Source organism: Podarcis pityusensis (assembly GCF_964106645.2).
Source record: "Podarcis pityusensis genome assembly, chromosome: 2".
Taxonomy (NCBI): Eukaryota; Metazoa; Chordata; class Lepidosauria; order Squamata; family Lacertidae; genus Podarcis; species Podarcis pityusensis.
Genome location: NC_138029.1, coordinates 75,835,672 through 75,850,437, shown reverse-complemented (window position 1 = coordinate 75,850,437; position 14,766 = coordinate 75,835,672).

Here is a 14,766-nt window from a genome sequence, read left to right as displayed (position 1 = left end):
ACCTAGTGGTCAGGGGTCCCTTTACCTTTAATCCCCATGTTGCGGGATGCGGTTGGCACTGTGGGTTAAACCACAGAGCCTAGGACTTGCTGATCGGAAGGTTGGTGGTTCAAATCCCCGCGACGGGGTGAGCTCCCATTGTTCGGTCCCTGCTCCTGCCAACCTAGCAGTTTGAAGGCATGTCAAAGTGCTAGTAGATAAATAGGTACCGCTCTGGCGGGAAGGTAAACGGCGTTTCTGTGTGCTGCTCTAGTTCACCAGAAATGGCTTAGTGATGCTGGCCACATGACCCGGAAGCTGTATGCCGGCTCCCTCGGCCAATAAAGCGAGATGAGCGCTGCAACCCCAGAGTCGGTCACGACTGGACCTAATGGTCAGGGGTCCCTTTACCTTTACCTTTAATCCCCATGTTACACCCCCCCCAAACTACATCAGTAATACATCATGGTTACATCATGAAAGGGGAGGACTAGAGGCAGTAATCTGAGCATGCTGGACCCTGCCCCATGCCTCCCCTTGCCCTCCACCAAGCACCTATCAAGTGTAACAAAAGAGATATTTACATTTCCCTGTTTCCCTGCCAAGTTGTTGTTTAGTCATTTAGTTGTGTCCCACTCTTCGTGACCCCATGAACCAATCACACCCCTTTGTCTTCATCTGGGTTTCTTATATCTGGAATGGCTACCTGTCTGGCAATCAGGTATCAGGATGCCAGGGATAATCACTAAGGCAGAGGGGCTGCTGAGTAGCTCAGCTCACATGTCCATATGAATTTCTGAAGTTTTCCCAGTGAGCCAGTGCAGAGATACATTTATCAGTGAATTGTTACATTTGGTATTGTGCAGCAGAGGCCCTTTGAATAGATAGGAAGAAACTGTGATGAAGTGTTTTGTGGGGACAAATCACAAAAGTCACAAAAGTGTTTGTGCTGATTTTGGTAGTGGGCTGCATGTGCATGATATTTGCTGGAGGGGCAACACCCCCCCCAACCTATACATAAATTCCTGTAATAATTTCAGCACAAGAAAGTGTGCATGACAACAACCCATTACTGCAAATTCAGCCAGAATAATGCTGACCAATTGAAGTGCTATTCCAAACCAAACACCTTACCTAGGCTCTGCATATAATGCAGCCAATTTCTGAAGACCACAGTGGGGAGAGAGTGCTCTAATGTTTGGGTCCTGCATGTGGGTTACCCACAGGCATCTGGTTGGCCGCTGTGTGAGAACAGGATGCTGAATTAGATGGCCATTGGCCTGATCCAGTAGGCTATTTTTATGGTATTGTTATAATCAGTGTCAGCTCCAGGTTTTGGAGGATCCTTGGGCAACACCCCCTCCATGCCCCCCACCAGTGAGTCTACTTCCTCAGTGTGGCTGGTCCAAGGAGCTCTTGGCTGTGGGCTCCCTAATGAGGTGCAGGTTCTCTGCGCATTCCCACCTATGCTAACGCTCGATCCCAGCCCTGAATGGGTCAAACAGTAGTGTGCATTTGGGCACATTGCCTTTTGTTCACCAGAAGACCAAACTGAGGCACCCTCAGCATAAATACTGAATACACAGCTGTGTACTGCAAGGGCCCACACTTATTTTTCTTGGCATGTTGACCACCTTATACCGTATTTTTTGCTGTATAAGACTCACTTTTTCCCTCCTAAAAAGTAAGGGGAAATGTGTGTGCGTCTTCTGGAGCGAATGCAGGCTGCGCAGCTATCCCAGAAGCCAGAACAGCAAGAGGGATCGCTGCTTTCGCTGCACAGCGAACCCTCTTGCTGTTCTGGCTTCTGGGATTCAGAATATTTTTTTTCTTGTTTTCCTCCTCCAAAAACTAGGTGCGTCTTATGATCTGGTGCGTCTTATAGAGCAAAAAATACGGTATACGGTATTTGTTACTTTCTATATATTGTGTATACATGCAGCCAGGGTGTACAACAGATCCTAACATGTACACACACCATTCTTCCCTCCATCTTTGCCCTGCCATTCAAGATTTCTCAGTTTAAGGCAGAGTCTGTTTTGCAATAAAGTGCTGTAGAAATATTAAGCCACACACCCCCTTGCAGTTGCACACACTAATGAACATTAGCACATGTACCTTTGAGATGAAACGCTTAGCCTGCAGCCTAACTCAACTTGGCTCCGGCTACAACAGCCATGAGAAGTGTCTAAAATCCTCTGAGAAACGTCTGGGTGTGTATTTTAAGCACAACAGCCTACCAGCCTGCTTCAGGGAGGCATGTGACTGGAAAAAACAGGTGATGCTTATCAGCATTGCCATCTCACACCTCTGCTGCTCCTTATGGGATCAAAGCACTGAGAACTTCAGCAAGGAAGTTTTTAATGGGACTACAGCTCATCCAGCCAGACCCCAAAAGCTTCTAATATTACAGGCGTTTCCCTCCCCCACACTTATGCAAGGGTTACATTTGGGGGCCCCGTGTACATAAATGAAATTGCATGAAGTAGGGAGCACCCTCTAAACACCCTTTAAATGCCCTCTTTGCTGCTCTCTCTTCAAACTGTACCAAAAATACTGTGTCCAAAAATATCCATGACTAGACATGATGCTCTGGGGCTGGCAAGAGACTGGAGGACATGAAGGAAAGTGGCGGCTGCGCTACCCCACACATCAGCTGTTAGGCGGGGTCACTGTACCTACAATCTCTTCAGGGCTTCCTCTGCCCTCACTGATGTCCTCTTCGGGCTCCGGGGAGAGTCTCCTCGCAAGCCAGAAGGACTCTCCAGCTCTCTCTCACCATTTCCGGGTTTGAACTGAATTTGTTAATTATTCCCCGGCGCCACGCATATACGCTGTCGCGCACAAGTGGATTGCGCATGAGCTGGGGAACACCTGTACTGAAAATGCTAACGCTTTTACTTATCCCCATATAAAAGAGGTTTGGGTGACTTCCAGGATATATAAAAACATAATACAACCATAAACCTTAAAAAGCTTCCCTATACATGGCTGCCTTCAGGTGTTATAAATGTTATATAATTACTCATTTCCCTAACATCTGATGGGAGGGCATATATATGAATATATAGGTATTGTAGCATTGGATAGGATGGGATAGTAAAGCAATCCAAGTAAATCAGGGTCACCTTAGAGTTCTGATGTCATAATGTTTGTTATAAATCTCTAAACATAGTATCATGGATACACATAACTGAGAAGCCTGTCTGAGCTTTTATTTTTTCTAGGAGGCATTTGAGGTTGGCTGTTTGCTTGTTATTGTTACCTCTGGAAAGTGCTGCTGTTGGTGGTGTTATGCCTCTTTATTACCTGCTCTTTTTGCTCTCTAAAGAAAAAAAAAGTTTCTCTGGATATATCGAGTTGGCCTCAAGTGACAAGGGAGACTGACACAAATACCGTTCTCTCGTACTGTACTTGCGATTTCTCTCCAGACAAGCAACATAATTGGTCTATTGTTTTTATCGATTGTTGCTCAGCAAGGCTGCCTTTCTTAGAAACAGACTTCCGGTAGACTTCAAACATGAACACCTTTATTTAAGTACAGTCCAGCTTATTCTTCACACTCCAGGCATGCCTGCAGTGGTTTCTGCCTTCCCCTCACCTCTGCAGGCATTTCCAGCAGGGAGCAGGTAGCACTGTGGTCTAAACCATTGAGCCTCTTGGACTTGCTGATTGGAAGGTTGGCAGTTCGAATCCCCACAACAGGGTGAGCTCCCATTGCTCTGTCCCAACTCCTGCTAACCTAGCAGTTCAAAAGCACACCAGTGCAATTAGATAAATAGGTACCGCTGTGGCAGGAAGGTAAACGGTGTTTCCGTGCGCTCTGTCTTCCGTCACAGTGTCCCGTTGTGCCAGTAGTGGTTTAGTCACGCTGGCCACAGGACCCGGAAAACTGTTTGTGGACAAATGCTGGCTCCCTCAGCCTGAAAGTGAGATGAGTGCCGCAACCCCAGTCGCCTTTGACTGGACTTAAACATCCAGGGGTCCTTTACTTTTCACCTTTTACAGGCACTTCCCTCCTCAAGTGATTTTCTTTGACTCCATAATTAACTATATATACACCTTTATCAATAGAAGTGTGATACTGGCAAGTGAGGGTGGGGTGGGCAGAGCATGCTCCACCCCATCCCTCAGCTATCTAGAGAGAAAATGTCTTCCACTTATGTATATGAACATACCTGGTGGTACAAGGGTGGACCCTCTGTTTTTATCTCATGATGTTTGAGTACATCTATATTGTATTGTTTTAAATTTTGTAAGGTGTCTTGGGGGATTCTGCCCCAAAGGCAAGATACAATATTTTAGATATAAATTAGTTCACATTTAAAAAAAATAAAATAAAGGGTATAAACACCCTTGTTCAGAGCTTGTGTACCTCTGAAGCCCAGATGCTCAGCACAAACAACATGGGACGGCTGTGGCCTTCATGCCCTGCTTATGGACATCTAGCTGCCACTGTTGGAAACAGAATACTGGGTTTTGATGGACCTTTGGTCTGACCCAACAGGCTTCCGATGTTCACATTTCCCAGGCAAGAACCTGGCACTGTGTGATGTTTTGTCCCAGCTCACGTATATGTGGCAGATTTTCCAGTTACTTCATTTGGTCTGTGGGTTAAAAGTAACATTACAGATGTGAGGAAGTGTAGCTTTAATACTGGGTTGCCTCTTGTTGGTAGTTTGTGGGTTGTATCCTATTGTTTGTTTTTAAGCTGTTACCTGAACTGTACCATTAGGGAGGATTGGGTAAAAATAGAATCCTGTTATTTATTTATTTTTCAGAGGGCTGTTTGCCCCAATTATGTATCAACGTTGATTATATGCCTTCAAATGGATTTGTGAAAAGCAACCGAATTACGGTAAGTTGCTGAATCATCTATGTCCACTAGGTCAGTCCAATGTCAAATGAGAAAATGAGAATACTGCTATATGAAGTGAATAAACTTCTATTGGGAACATTGTTGTTGTTTAGTCGTTTAGTCGTGTCCGACTCTTCGTGACCCCATGGACCAGAGCACGCCAGGCACTCCTGTCTTCCACTGCCTCCCGCAGTTTGGTCAGACTCATGTTTGTAGCTTCGAGAACACTGTCCAACCATCTCGTCCTCTGTCGTCCCCTTCTCCTTGTGCCCTCCATCTTTCCCAACATCAGGGTCTTTTCCAGGGAGTCTTCTCTTCTCATGAGGTGGCCAAAGTATTGGAGCCTCAGCTTCACGATCTGTCCTTCCAGTGAGCACTCAGGGCTGATTTCCTTAAGAATGGATACGTTTGATCTTCTTGCAGTCCATGGGACTCTCAAGAGTCTCCTCCAGCACCATAATTCAAAAGCATCAATTCTTCGGCGATCAGCCTTCTTTATGGTCCAGCTCTCACTTCCATACATCACTACTGGGAAAACCATGGCTTTAACTATACGGACCTTTGTTGGCAAAGTAATGTCTCTGCTTTTTAAGATGTTGTCTAGGTTTGCCATCGCCTTTCTCCCAAGGAGCAGGCGTCTTTTAATTTCGTGACTGCTGTCACCATCTGCAGTGATCATGGAGCCCAAGAAAGTAAAATCTCTCACTGCCTCCATTTCTTCCCCTTCTATTTGCCAGGAGGTGATGGGCCCAGTGGCCATGATCTTCGTTTTTTTGATGTTGAGCTTCAGACCATATTTTGCGCTCTCCTCTTTCACCATCATTAAAAGGTTCTTTAATTCTTCCTCACTTTCTGCCATCAAGGTTGTGTCATCTGCATGTCTGAGGTTGTTGATATTTCTTCCGGCGATCTTAATTCCGGCTTGGGATTCATCCAGTCTAGCCTTTCGCATGATGAATTCTGCATATAAGTTAAATAAGCAGGGAGACAATATACAGCCTTGCCGTACTCCTTTTCCAATTTTGAACCAATCAGTTGTTCATATCCAGTTCTAACTGTAGCTTCTTGTCCCACATAGAGATTTCTCAGGATACAGATGAGGTGATCAGGCACTCCCATTTCTTTAAGAACTTGCCATAGTTTGCTGTGGTTGACACGGTCAAAGGCTTTTGCATAGTCAATGAAGCAGAAGTAGATGTCTTTCTGGAACTCTCTAGCTTTCTCCATAATCTAGCGCATGTTTGCAATTTGATCTCTGGTTCCTCTGCCCCTTTGAAATCCAGCTTGCACTTCTGGGAGTTCTCGGTCCACATACTGCTTAAGCCTGCCTTGTAGAATTTTAAGCATAACCTTGCTAGCGTGTGAAATGAGTGCAATTGTGCGGTAGTTGGAGCATTCTTTGGCACTGCCCTTCTTTGGGATTGGGATGTAGACTGATCTTCTCCAATCCTCTGGCCACTGCTGAGTTTTCCAAATTTGCTGGCATATTGAGTGTAGCACCTTAACAGCATCATCGTTTAAAATTTTAAATAGTTCAGCTGGAATACCATCACTTCCACTGGCCTTGTTATTAGCAGTGCTTTCTAAGGCCCCTTTGACTTCACTCTCCAGGATGTCTGGCTCAAGGTCAGCAACCACACTACCTGGGGTGTACGAGACATCCATTTCTTTCTGGTATAGTTCCTCAGTGTATTTTTGCCACCTCTTCTTGATGTCTTCTGCTTCTGTTAGGTCCTTTCCACTTTTGTCTTTTATTATGGTAATCTTTGTATGAAATGTTCCTTTCATATCTCCAATTTTCTTGAACAGATCTCTGGTTTTCCCCGTTCTATTGTTTTCCTCTATTTCTTTGCATTGCTCATTTAAGAAGGCCTTCTTGTCTCTCCTTGCTATTTTTTGGAAATCCGCATTCAATTTCCTGTATCTTTCACTATCTCCCTCGCATTTTGCTTGCCTTCTCTCCCCCGCTATTTGTAAGGCCTCGTTGGACAGCCACTTTGCTTTCTTGCATTTCCTTTTCATTGGGATGGTTTTAGTTGCTGCCTCCTGTATAATGTTACGAGCCTCCATCCATAGTTCTTCAGGCACTCTGTCCACCAAATCTAAATCCTTAAACCTGTTCCTCATTTCCACTGTGTATTCATAAGGGATTTGACTTAGATTGTATCTTACCGGCCCAGTGGTTTTTCCTACTTTCTTCAGTTTAAGCTTGAATTTTGCTATAAGAAGCTGATGATCTGAGCCACAGTCAGCTCCAGGTCTTGTTTTTGCTGACTGTATAGAGCTTCTCCATCTTTGGCTGCAGAGAATATAATCAATCTGATTTCGATGCTGCCCATCTGGTGATGTCCATGTGTAGAGCCGTCTTTTGTGTTTTTGGAAAAGAGTGTTTGTGATGACCAGCTTGTTCTCTTGGCAGAACTCTATTAGCCTTTGCCCTGCTTCGTTTTGAACTCCAAGGCCAAACTTTCCAGTTGTTCCTTTTATCTCTTGACTCCCTACTTTAGCATTCCAATCCCCTATAATGAGAAGAACATCCTTCTTTGGTGTCATTTCTATAAGGTGTTGTAAGTCTTCATAGAACTGCTCAATTTCAGTTTCTTCAGCACCAGTGGTTGGTGCATAAACTTGGATTACTGTGATGTTAAAAGGTCTGCCTTGGATTCGTATCGAGATCATTCTATCATTTTTGAGATTGCAGACCAGTACCGCTTTTGCCACTCTTTTGTTCACTATGAGGGCCACACCATTTCTTTTACGGGATTCTTGCCCACAGTAGTAGATATGATGGTCATCCGAACTGAATTCGCCCATTCCCGTCCATTTTAGTTCACTGATGCCCAGGATGTCAATATTTATTCTTGCCATCTCATTTTTTAGATGTTCTCATTGGGAACATAGAAATCTGCTTGTTACTGAGCCAAACCATTGTTTCATCTTGCTCAGTACTGTCTACTCACTGACAGTGGTTCTTCAGGCTTTCAGATAGGAGATTTCGATCTCCTACCTGGTGACTTGAAACTTGGACCATTTGCATGCAGAACATGAGCTATACTCCTGAGCTACAGCACTTATACCATTTGGCTATAGTCCTTACACATATTCAAGTCAGGCTATATAGTCTGTATCTATGTTGGGTTGCACTTGAGGAAAGGAAAGGACACAGTAAGGCCTGTTCATGACATCCTGAACGCAATGAACAACCAATAAGAATCTGTTACCATTGGATTTGGGTTTTAGGGGCTGTCACTGTTGTTGTTTATAAAGACAAACTTGATATCTGCAAGACGTTTTGAACTGCAAATGCCATAAATCGCAGCCAGCACAGCTACCGCTTTTCTATGGCTCATCAGGATTTTGTTAATAGAAATGCCAGATAATAACCAGGGGAGAGACAGTGTGTGTGTGTGTGTGTGTGTGTGTGTGTGTGTTTACTGCTTTCACCTGCCATGCTCTACCATCCTTTCCCAGGGGCCTTCATAATGAAAGAGCTGCCAGAAAAACTGTGGTGGGAATTTTGGCCTTTAGAATCAAGTTATAAAAGCTGAGCACTGCTAGGTATTGCCATCGGCTTTGGGTCTACTTAGCATATTATTAATTGTCTTATTGGTAAGTTTTATGCTTTCAGTTTTCTTTGGACATTAAAAAAAATTTTTTTATTAGGGTTTTTAAACAAATTTTAACATATTCAAGAAACTCAAATTACATTTTACATACTCAATATACCCCCCACAACTTCCCACAACTTCCCTTTCTGGTTTAGAGTGTATTACTTTTGTATCCCTTCTATGATAAACTTATTTCTTAGTCTCTTAGTCCTTCTTTGTTTTTACTATTTGTATTTGTCCATTGTAAGTGTATTACACAAATCCTGCAAGTGAGTTCATTTCAATGTATTGTTTCTGTATATATATCTTAAAAGGTTCCCAATCCTTTTTGAAGTCATTATTGTCTTTATATTTAATTTTCTCAGTTAGCTTCACCATATGTCTTTGAACATATTTTAAATCAGTTGCTACTTATTACTAGTGATGTTGTGATGCTTTATGAACACTGTATTGCACTACTGTATTTATTTTCTGTAAATGTCTTTGAACACAAATACAAAATGTGATACATATAAATTGATCAATGACTAGCAATTCAGAGTGCTTTCCCTCATTTTTCTGGGCATCATTTGGTTGCTAAGCAATATTTTCAAAATATTTTAAAAATCAACAATAGCATCATCTGCTATTCTTCCATAGTTCCATGCCTGGCAAGTTACATGGCAGCTGAACACATTACAGCAGGGGTAGGCAACCTAAGGCCCATGGGCTGGATGCGGCCCAATCGCTTTCTCAATCCGGCCCACGGACGGTCCAGGAATCAACGTATTTTTACATGAGTAGAATGTGTCCTTTTATTTAAAATGCATCTCTAGGTTATTTGTGGGGCCTGTTTGGTGTTTTTACACAAGTAGAATGTGTGCTTTTATTTAAAATGCATCTCTGGGTTATTTGTGGGGCATAGGAATTCATTCATTCCCCCCCCCAAAAAAAAATATAGTCCGGCCCCCCACATGGTCTGAGGGACAGTGGACCAGCCCACGGCTGAAAAAGGTTGCTGACCCCTGCATTACAGTTTCCTCACTGTATTTTTAATCTTTTGTTGGAAGCTGCCCAGAGTGGCAGAGGAACCATATTATTAATATCATCACTGTATTGTCAGAGATATCTTTAGAGTTTAAGTTGTCACTATATCTTTAATAATTATTCCTAAAGTCAACTGTTTGGTATCCAGAAAAAAGGAAACAGTTAAGCTAGCTGGTCATGACATTCACAAGCCCACGAAAAACAAGCAACTTGCTCCAATGTAGTGTTGAACTGAACTGAAGCCTTCTATTCCTCTGGGGAAGGGGTGGCTACTGGTTTGGGAGGCAAGGCCACACTGACTCGTGGAGGGGCCCGTGACAAAGTGGGTGTGGCCAAAGTGTAGAAATGGGCATGGCTGGGTTTTTCATTGTAAGTATTAAGGTTACACTTTAGGGTTTTGTGGAGGCTCACAAAAACCTTTTGGCATCACAGAATCACAGCAGTGGACCCCATGGGAGTGGTCAGATACGATACACTCATGTACACATAGGCCACATGCTTGGGGTGCTACAAAGAACCTTTTAGTACTGTATTACGGTATCACAGCAGAGGAATCATAGAAGAGTAAAATAATAATGTCTATGAAGCACTTAAGAGACTATCTCTTTAGGTCCGGTGCAGAAAGGGATCTAACCATGATTGCTTCTACCAAGAGCTCACCATGGTTCCCACTTATCAAAAGGGAGCATGCCCGAGCCAGATACCTGACAAAGCTCCCACTTGCCATATTAAGAATCGCTTTTACAGAACTACGATTCCAATTGATGCCCTTGGCAGTGTTGGATGGACGGTACGGCAAAGTACATTACAAAGAGAGACTCTGTCTGTGTGGACAACCCTGCGTCGAGGACCTGTGCCATTATTTATTGCAGTGCCCGTTATATATAGACCCAAGAGACCGATTTATAAAACCCCTGTTTACGAATGGAACACATTTGAATAGGGTGGAAAGGGTGAAACGGCTGCTGAGCGACACCGACGACTTTGTTACTTATAAAGTAGCACTCTATGCGCTGGCAGCTAAGAAGATCAGGAGAAGGAACTACACAAAACAGCGGTCAACTGCAAAGGGGATTCGGATATTTAATTTGGCACATCTTACCTGAGAATCTCCTACTATTCTATTCTATTTAATGCAACAAATGATTTTAGTAGCTGTGAACGTGGTTTTATTGTATGTCTGTGTCCAATGACTTTTATGGGGGTTTTTTTGTTTTGTTTTGTTTTTGTTCTCCTTCTGAATGATGCCATGGCTAGTGCAATAAAAAGTTTAATTGGAACTGGAATAACGTTTATGTAGAGACGGATGGTTCTTAAGGGGGTGCAGGCTCATGGACTACTGATTTAAGAGACTTCAGTGGGGTCCATTGGCTCCAATGTCTCTGACTGATAAGTTCCACCTCAGGTCTGGTTACGATGCTGGATGAGCGTCTGCACTCAGCATCTCTGTCTGCAATGCCATTGGCCCAACTGAACTGATTGGTCCCAGGTGGTTGCTCAGGGTGGTGACATACGTATACGCATTATATTTTACAACACTAATGTTTATTCCCATAAGTCAGATTAATGAACTCCATAAAATAGCCTCAATGACAGCAGCAGTATGCCATTTAACTTTTACAGAGGCAATAAAGACGACACCCTTAAACCTCATAGGCATCACCTTTCTCCAAGATTATTGGCACTACTTGCAAAGGCATTTTGCTGGGTGGTGATATAAGAGAGAGATTTTTAAAAGGCACTATCCAGTCAAAGTTAAGCAGTTTTTAAGTCCAACAAATACTCAACACAGGTACTTATAAGTAAACATGTATAAAACTGAGTTGCTTATTCAGAGGGATTCAATCCACCGAAATATGTGTTTAGAATTGTAGCTGAACTGCTCAACTGCTGTTAGACCGTGCCCTATATTTCTGTGCAAAGTCAGCTTCCATTTCAGTGGAGGGGTGAGAGGAGACAGGCAATTTTAGGAGAAACCACTTTAATGATAAGAACAGAAGATGCAACAAAGATCCTCCCAACAAAATATAGGCTAATCTAGTGTGTGCACTAAGGTCTCCTATTTCATAATTCTGTTGTACTCAAATTACATCAGGGCTGGAGCTAGAGCCAACGTAGATAAAAGCATAACTGTTAAGTCCATGGCTGAGAATCTAGGACATGGTTTAGTTACTCTCACAAGTCTCTTAAACAAGGTTAGCTTGTTTTTTTATTGTTCATCCCTTCAGCAGTCTGCTTACACTCATGACCCTTTATTTCTGAGTACCAAAACTAGTATTTTTATGCATGAAACAAGTACAATGAAACCTATTATTAGACCAATTTGGTTAGAATCCACAAGCTTTTGATCACTGAAGTTCATTAAGTAGAAAATAGAAGGCTTGGCCTAGGGTCTGTTTCTTTATGAATAAGAGTTCTGTGTATCTGAAGCTTGAACGCATTAATAGCATTATATCCAATGAAATAAAGCATTGGGTCTTTTCTTTTCTTTTTACCCTGCCTGCTGTTGCCTGGTATGTTATTAATGTTTCTTTCTTGCTGATGACATACTATATCAGATTTTCTAAGTGGTCTGCAAAGTGAGCTGTTTGGCATCTTATACTGTTTGGTTGAGGATGTAGAGATGCACATAATAAAACTATTGTACTGTACTCAACAATATTTACTGTAGTGTACTGTATCTTTACTTCAGGAATTCAGTTAAAGAGCCATTCAGCTTTAAAATGTTATCAGTTTTGCTTATGTCCTCTAAGTCGATTTAACTCTGTAAGATATGCATCACAACTACATTTCAATTTTTTGCTAGCTATTCTTTTGTTATTGGTGGTGGCCTGTTTCTCCATTTTTGTGCCACTAGCATGTGAGCAGCAACCATTAAATTCCATATTAACACCTTATGCTTGATTTGTTTCCCCAAATTCCCTAATAAAATTGTCATAGAAACATAGGGTTGGATGGGACCACAAGGGTCATCTAGTCCAACCCCCTGCAATGCAGGAATATTTTGCCCAGTGTGGGGCTCAAACCCATGATCCTGAGATTAAGAGCCTTATGCTTCATCAGCTGAGCTATCCCAGGACAATGACTCTAAGGATAATAGGTCAGCTTGTTATCATCGAAACAGTTTTAACCACTTTCCCCCACAATTTTTTTGATTAATGGATATGTCCACCACTTATGCTTCATGACTGCCCTTAGGATATATAGATTGCCATGTTGGCCCATGGGGGGGGGGGAGGCCAAATATTGCAGTATAGCAACACCTTTATTAGAACCCACCAAAAGGTCATGAGCAAGCTTTTGAGTTCTCCGGAACTCCACATCAGCCTGGATTTTAAACAAAACAAGGAGTAGGGGAGAAAAAGCTGGACACGATATTCTCGCTCCAAAATCTGCAGTTTGTGTAACAGTCTTAAAATGGAATTCAAGAAGAGCTGTGCAGAAATAATTGGATTAGGCGTACAAAGAGCACGACACATTCCAGGATGCACCCAAGGCTACTTGGGATAAGTAAGCAATAATGGCCACTTCCACATTTTTAAAAAACAGAACACCACACCAAGTAGTTACCCAGTTTTGTCTCTAGATAACTACAAATCTATTAACAGTGCAATCCTAACCATGTCTATTCAAAAGTCATATTGAATTCAGTCAGGCTTACGCAAAGTAACTACCGGCATACCTGTAGGGACATCTCCATCCCCAACGTTCAGCCTGAACATTGAGGTCCAGCTCTGAGGGCCTTCTGGTAGTTCCTTCACGGCAAGAAGTGAAGTTACAGGGAACCAGGCAAAGGGCCCTTTTGGTAGTGGTGCCCGCCCAGTCGAATGCCCTCCTGCCAGATGTCAAAGAGATAAACAACTATATGACTTTCCGAAGACATCTGAAGGCAGCCCTGTATTAAGAAGCTTTTAATGTTTGATGTTTTGCTGTGTTTTTATGATGTTAGAAGCCACCCAGAATGATTGGGGCAACCCAGCCAGCTGGGCGGGATATAAGTATTAAAATCATTATTTTTTTTTAATTATTATTATTATCATCAACAACATCAAATCGAGTTAGGAATGCCGCTTGTTCTACTAGATGTTATTTTGCCTGTTACAAACTGCAACCTGCGACTTTTCCCTCCCACCCTGCCCCCAGTTTTGTTTTAATAACAAACATGTTGAAGAACTCAAAAGGTTTGCTTATTACTTTGTGATTTTTTGCTTCATTCTAATGAAGTGTTACCATATTGTGGCTTTGGGAAATTGTTGTGTTATTTATTCGTTTCTTCTGTTTCTACCCTGCCTTGTTGCCAAAACCTCTGGGTGGCTTACCACAGTATAACAAGCCAGAGAATTAAACACGAAAAGCTGAAGCATAAAAACAAAAACAATACAAGCATGTGTAATGTGCTTGTTTACATCACTGAGGTTGAAAAAGGCTTGTGTGGAATTACAGTCAAGGAATATGGAAACCAGGACTCTCCCATGCTTCCTGGGTCCCCTGAACTATCGCATTTTCATTGCTCAGATGTGTTTTGGTTAAGTTTTGTAACTTGGATCTGCTGACTCACAGTGCTGAGATCACAGGGAAATTTCACACGCAAAGACCAGGAAATAAGTCCCACATCCTTTCCAGTTACTTCCCTGCCTACTTTCTCTTACTAGAGGGAAGCAGGCTTCATCTTAGCCATACTCATACTGTCTACTCGTTTGAACAGAAGAGAGCTTGGAGCAGGGACCTGACCACTCAAATAATATAAAGCACTGAGTGCAGATGTTCCCATATATAGAATACCGTAATGAAATTAGTTTCTCTCCTGGCTTGAAGATGCTGTGCTTTTGACCCTTAAGATTGCCTGTTCCACTGATCCAGAGACAACCAGTTTATTTGTTGCTGTTGCTGTTTTAAACCTCTTCTTGGGCTTCTGCTTTTGCAATACTTTGCAGCAAGAAGCAGCACAAGTATCTTCAATCAGAGTTTGCTCACTTTTCATTTCTGTTTCACTCCCCACTTCCCCAAGGGCATGAGGTAACAACATTTTGATGGAAACACAACATGTTTTCCAGTTAAATAAATTAAATGAATCTCCCCCTTCAGCTTTGTTTGTTAAATCCAGCACAAGCAGAAAAGGTATTTAGGCTTTGTCCTTTCATGTTTGTCTAGAGAAGAGTTCCCCAACTGACACACACAGCTCCTCTCTAAGATGTGCCCTTGATGTTTGAACCTGGTGTACAGACGCACTTGGCTGACATTTAAAGGCCATGCCTGAAGAAATTAGAAAAGGCAGGCCTCTGAGATATACAGAGC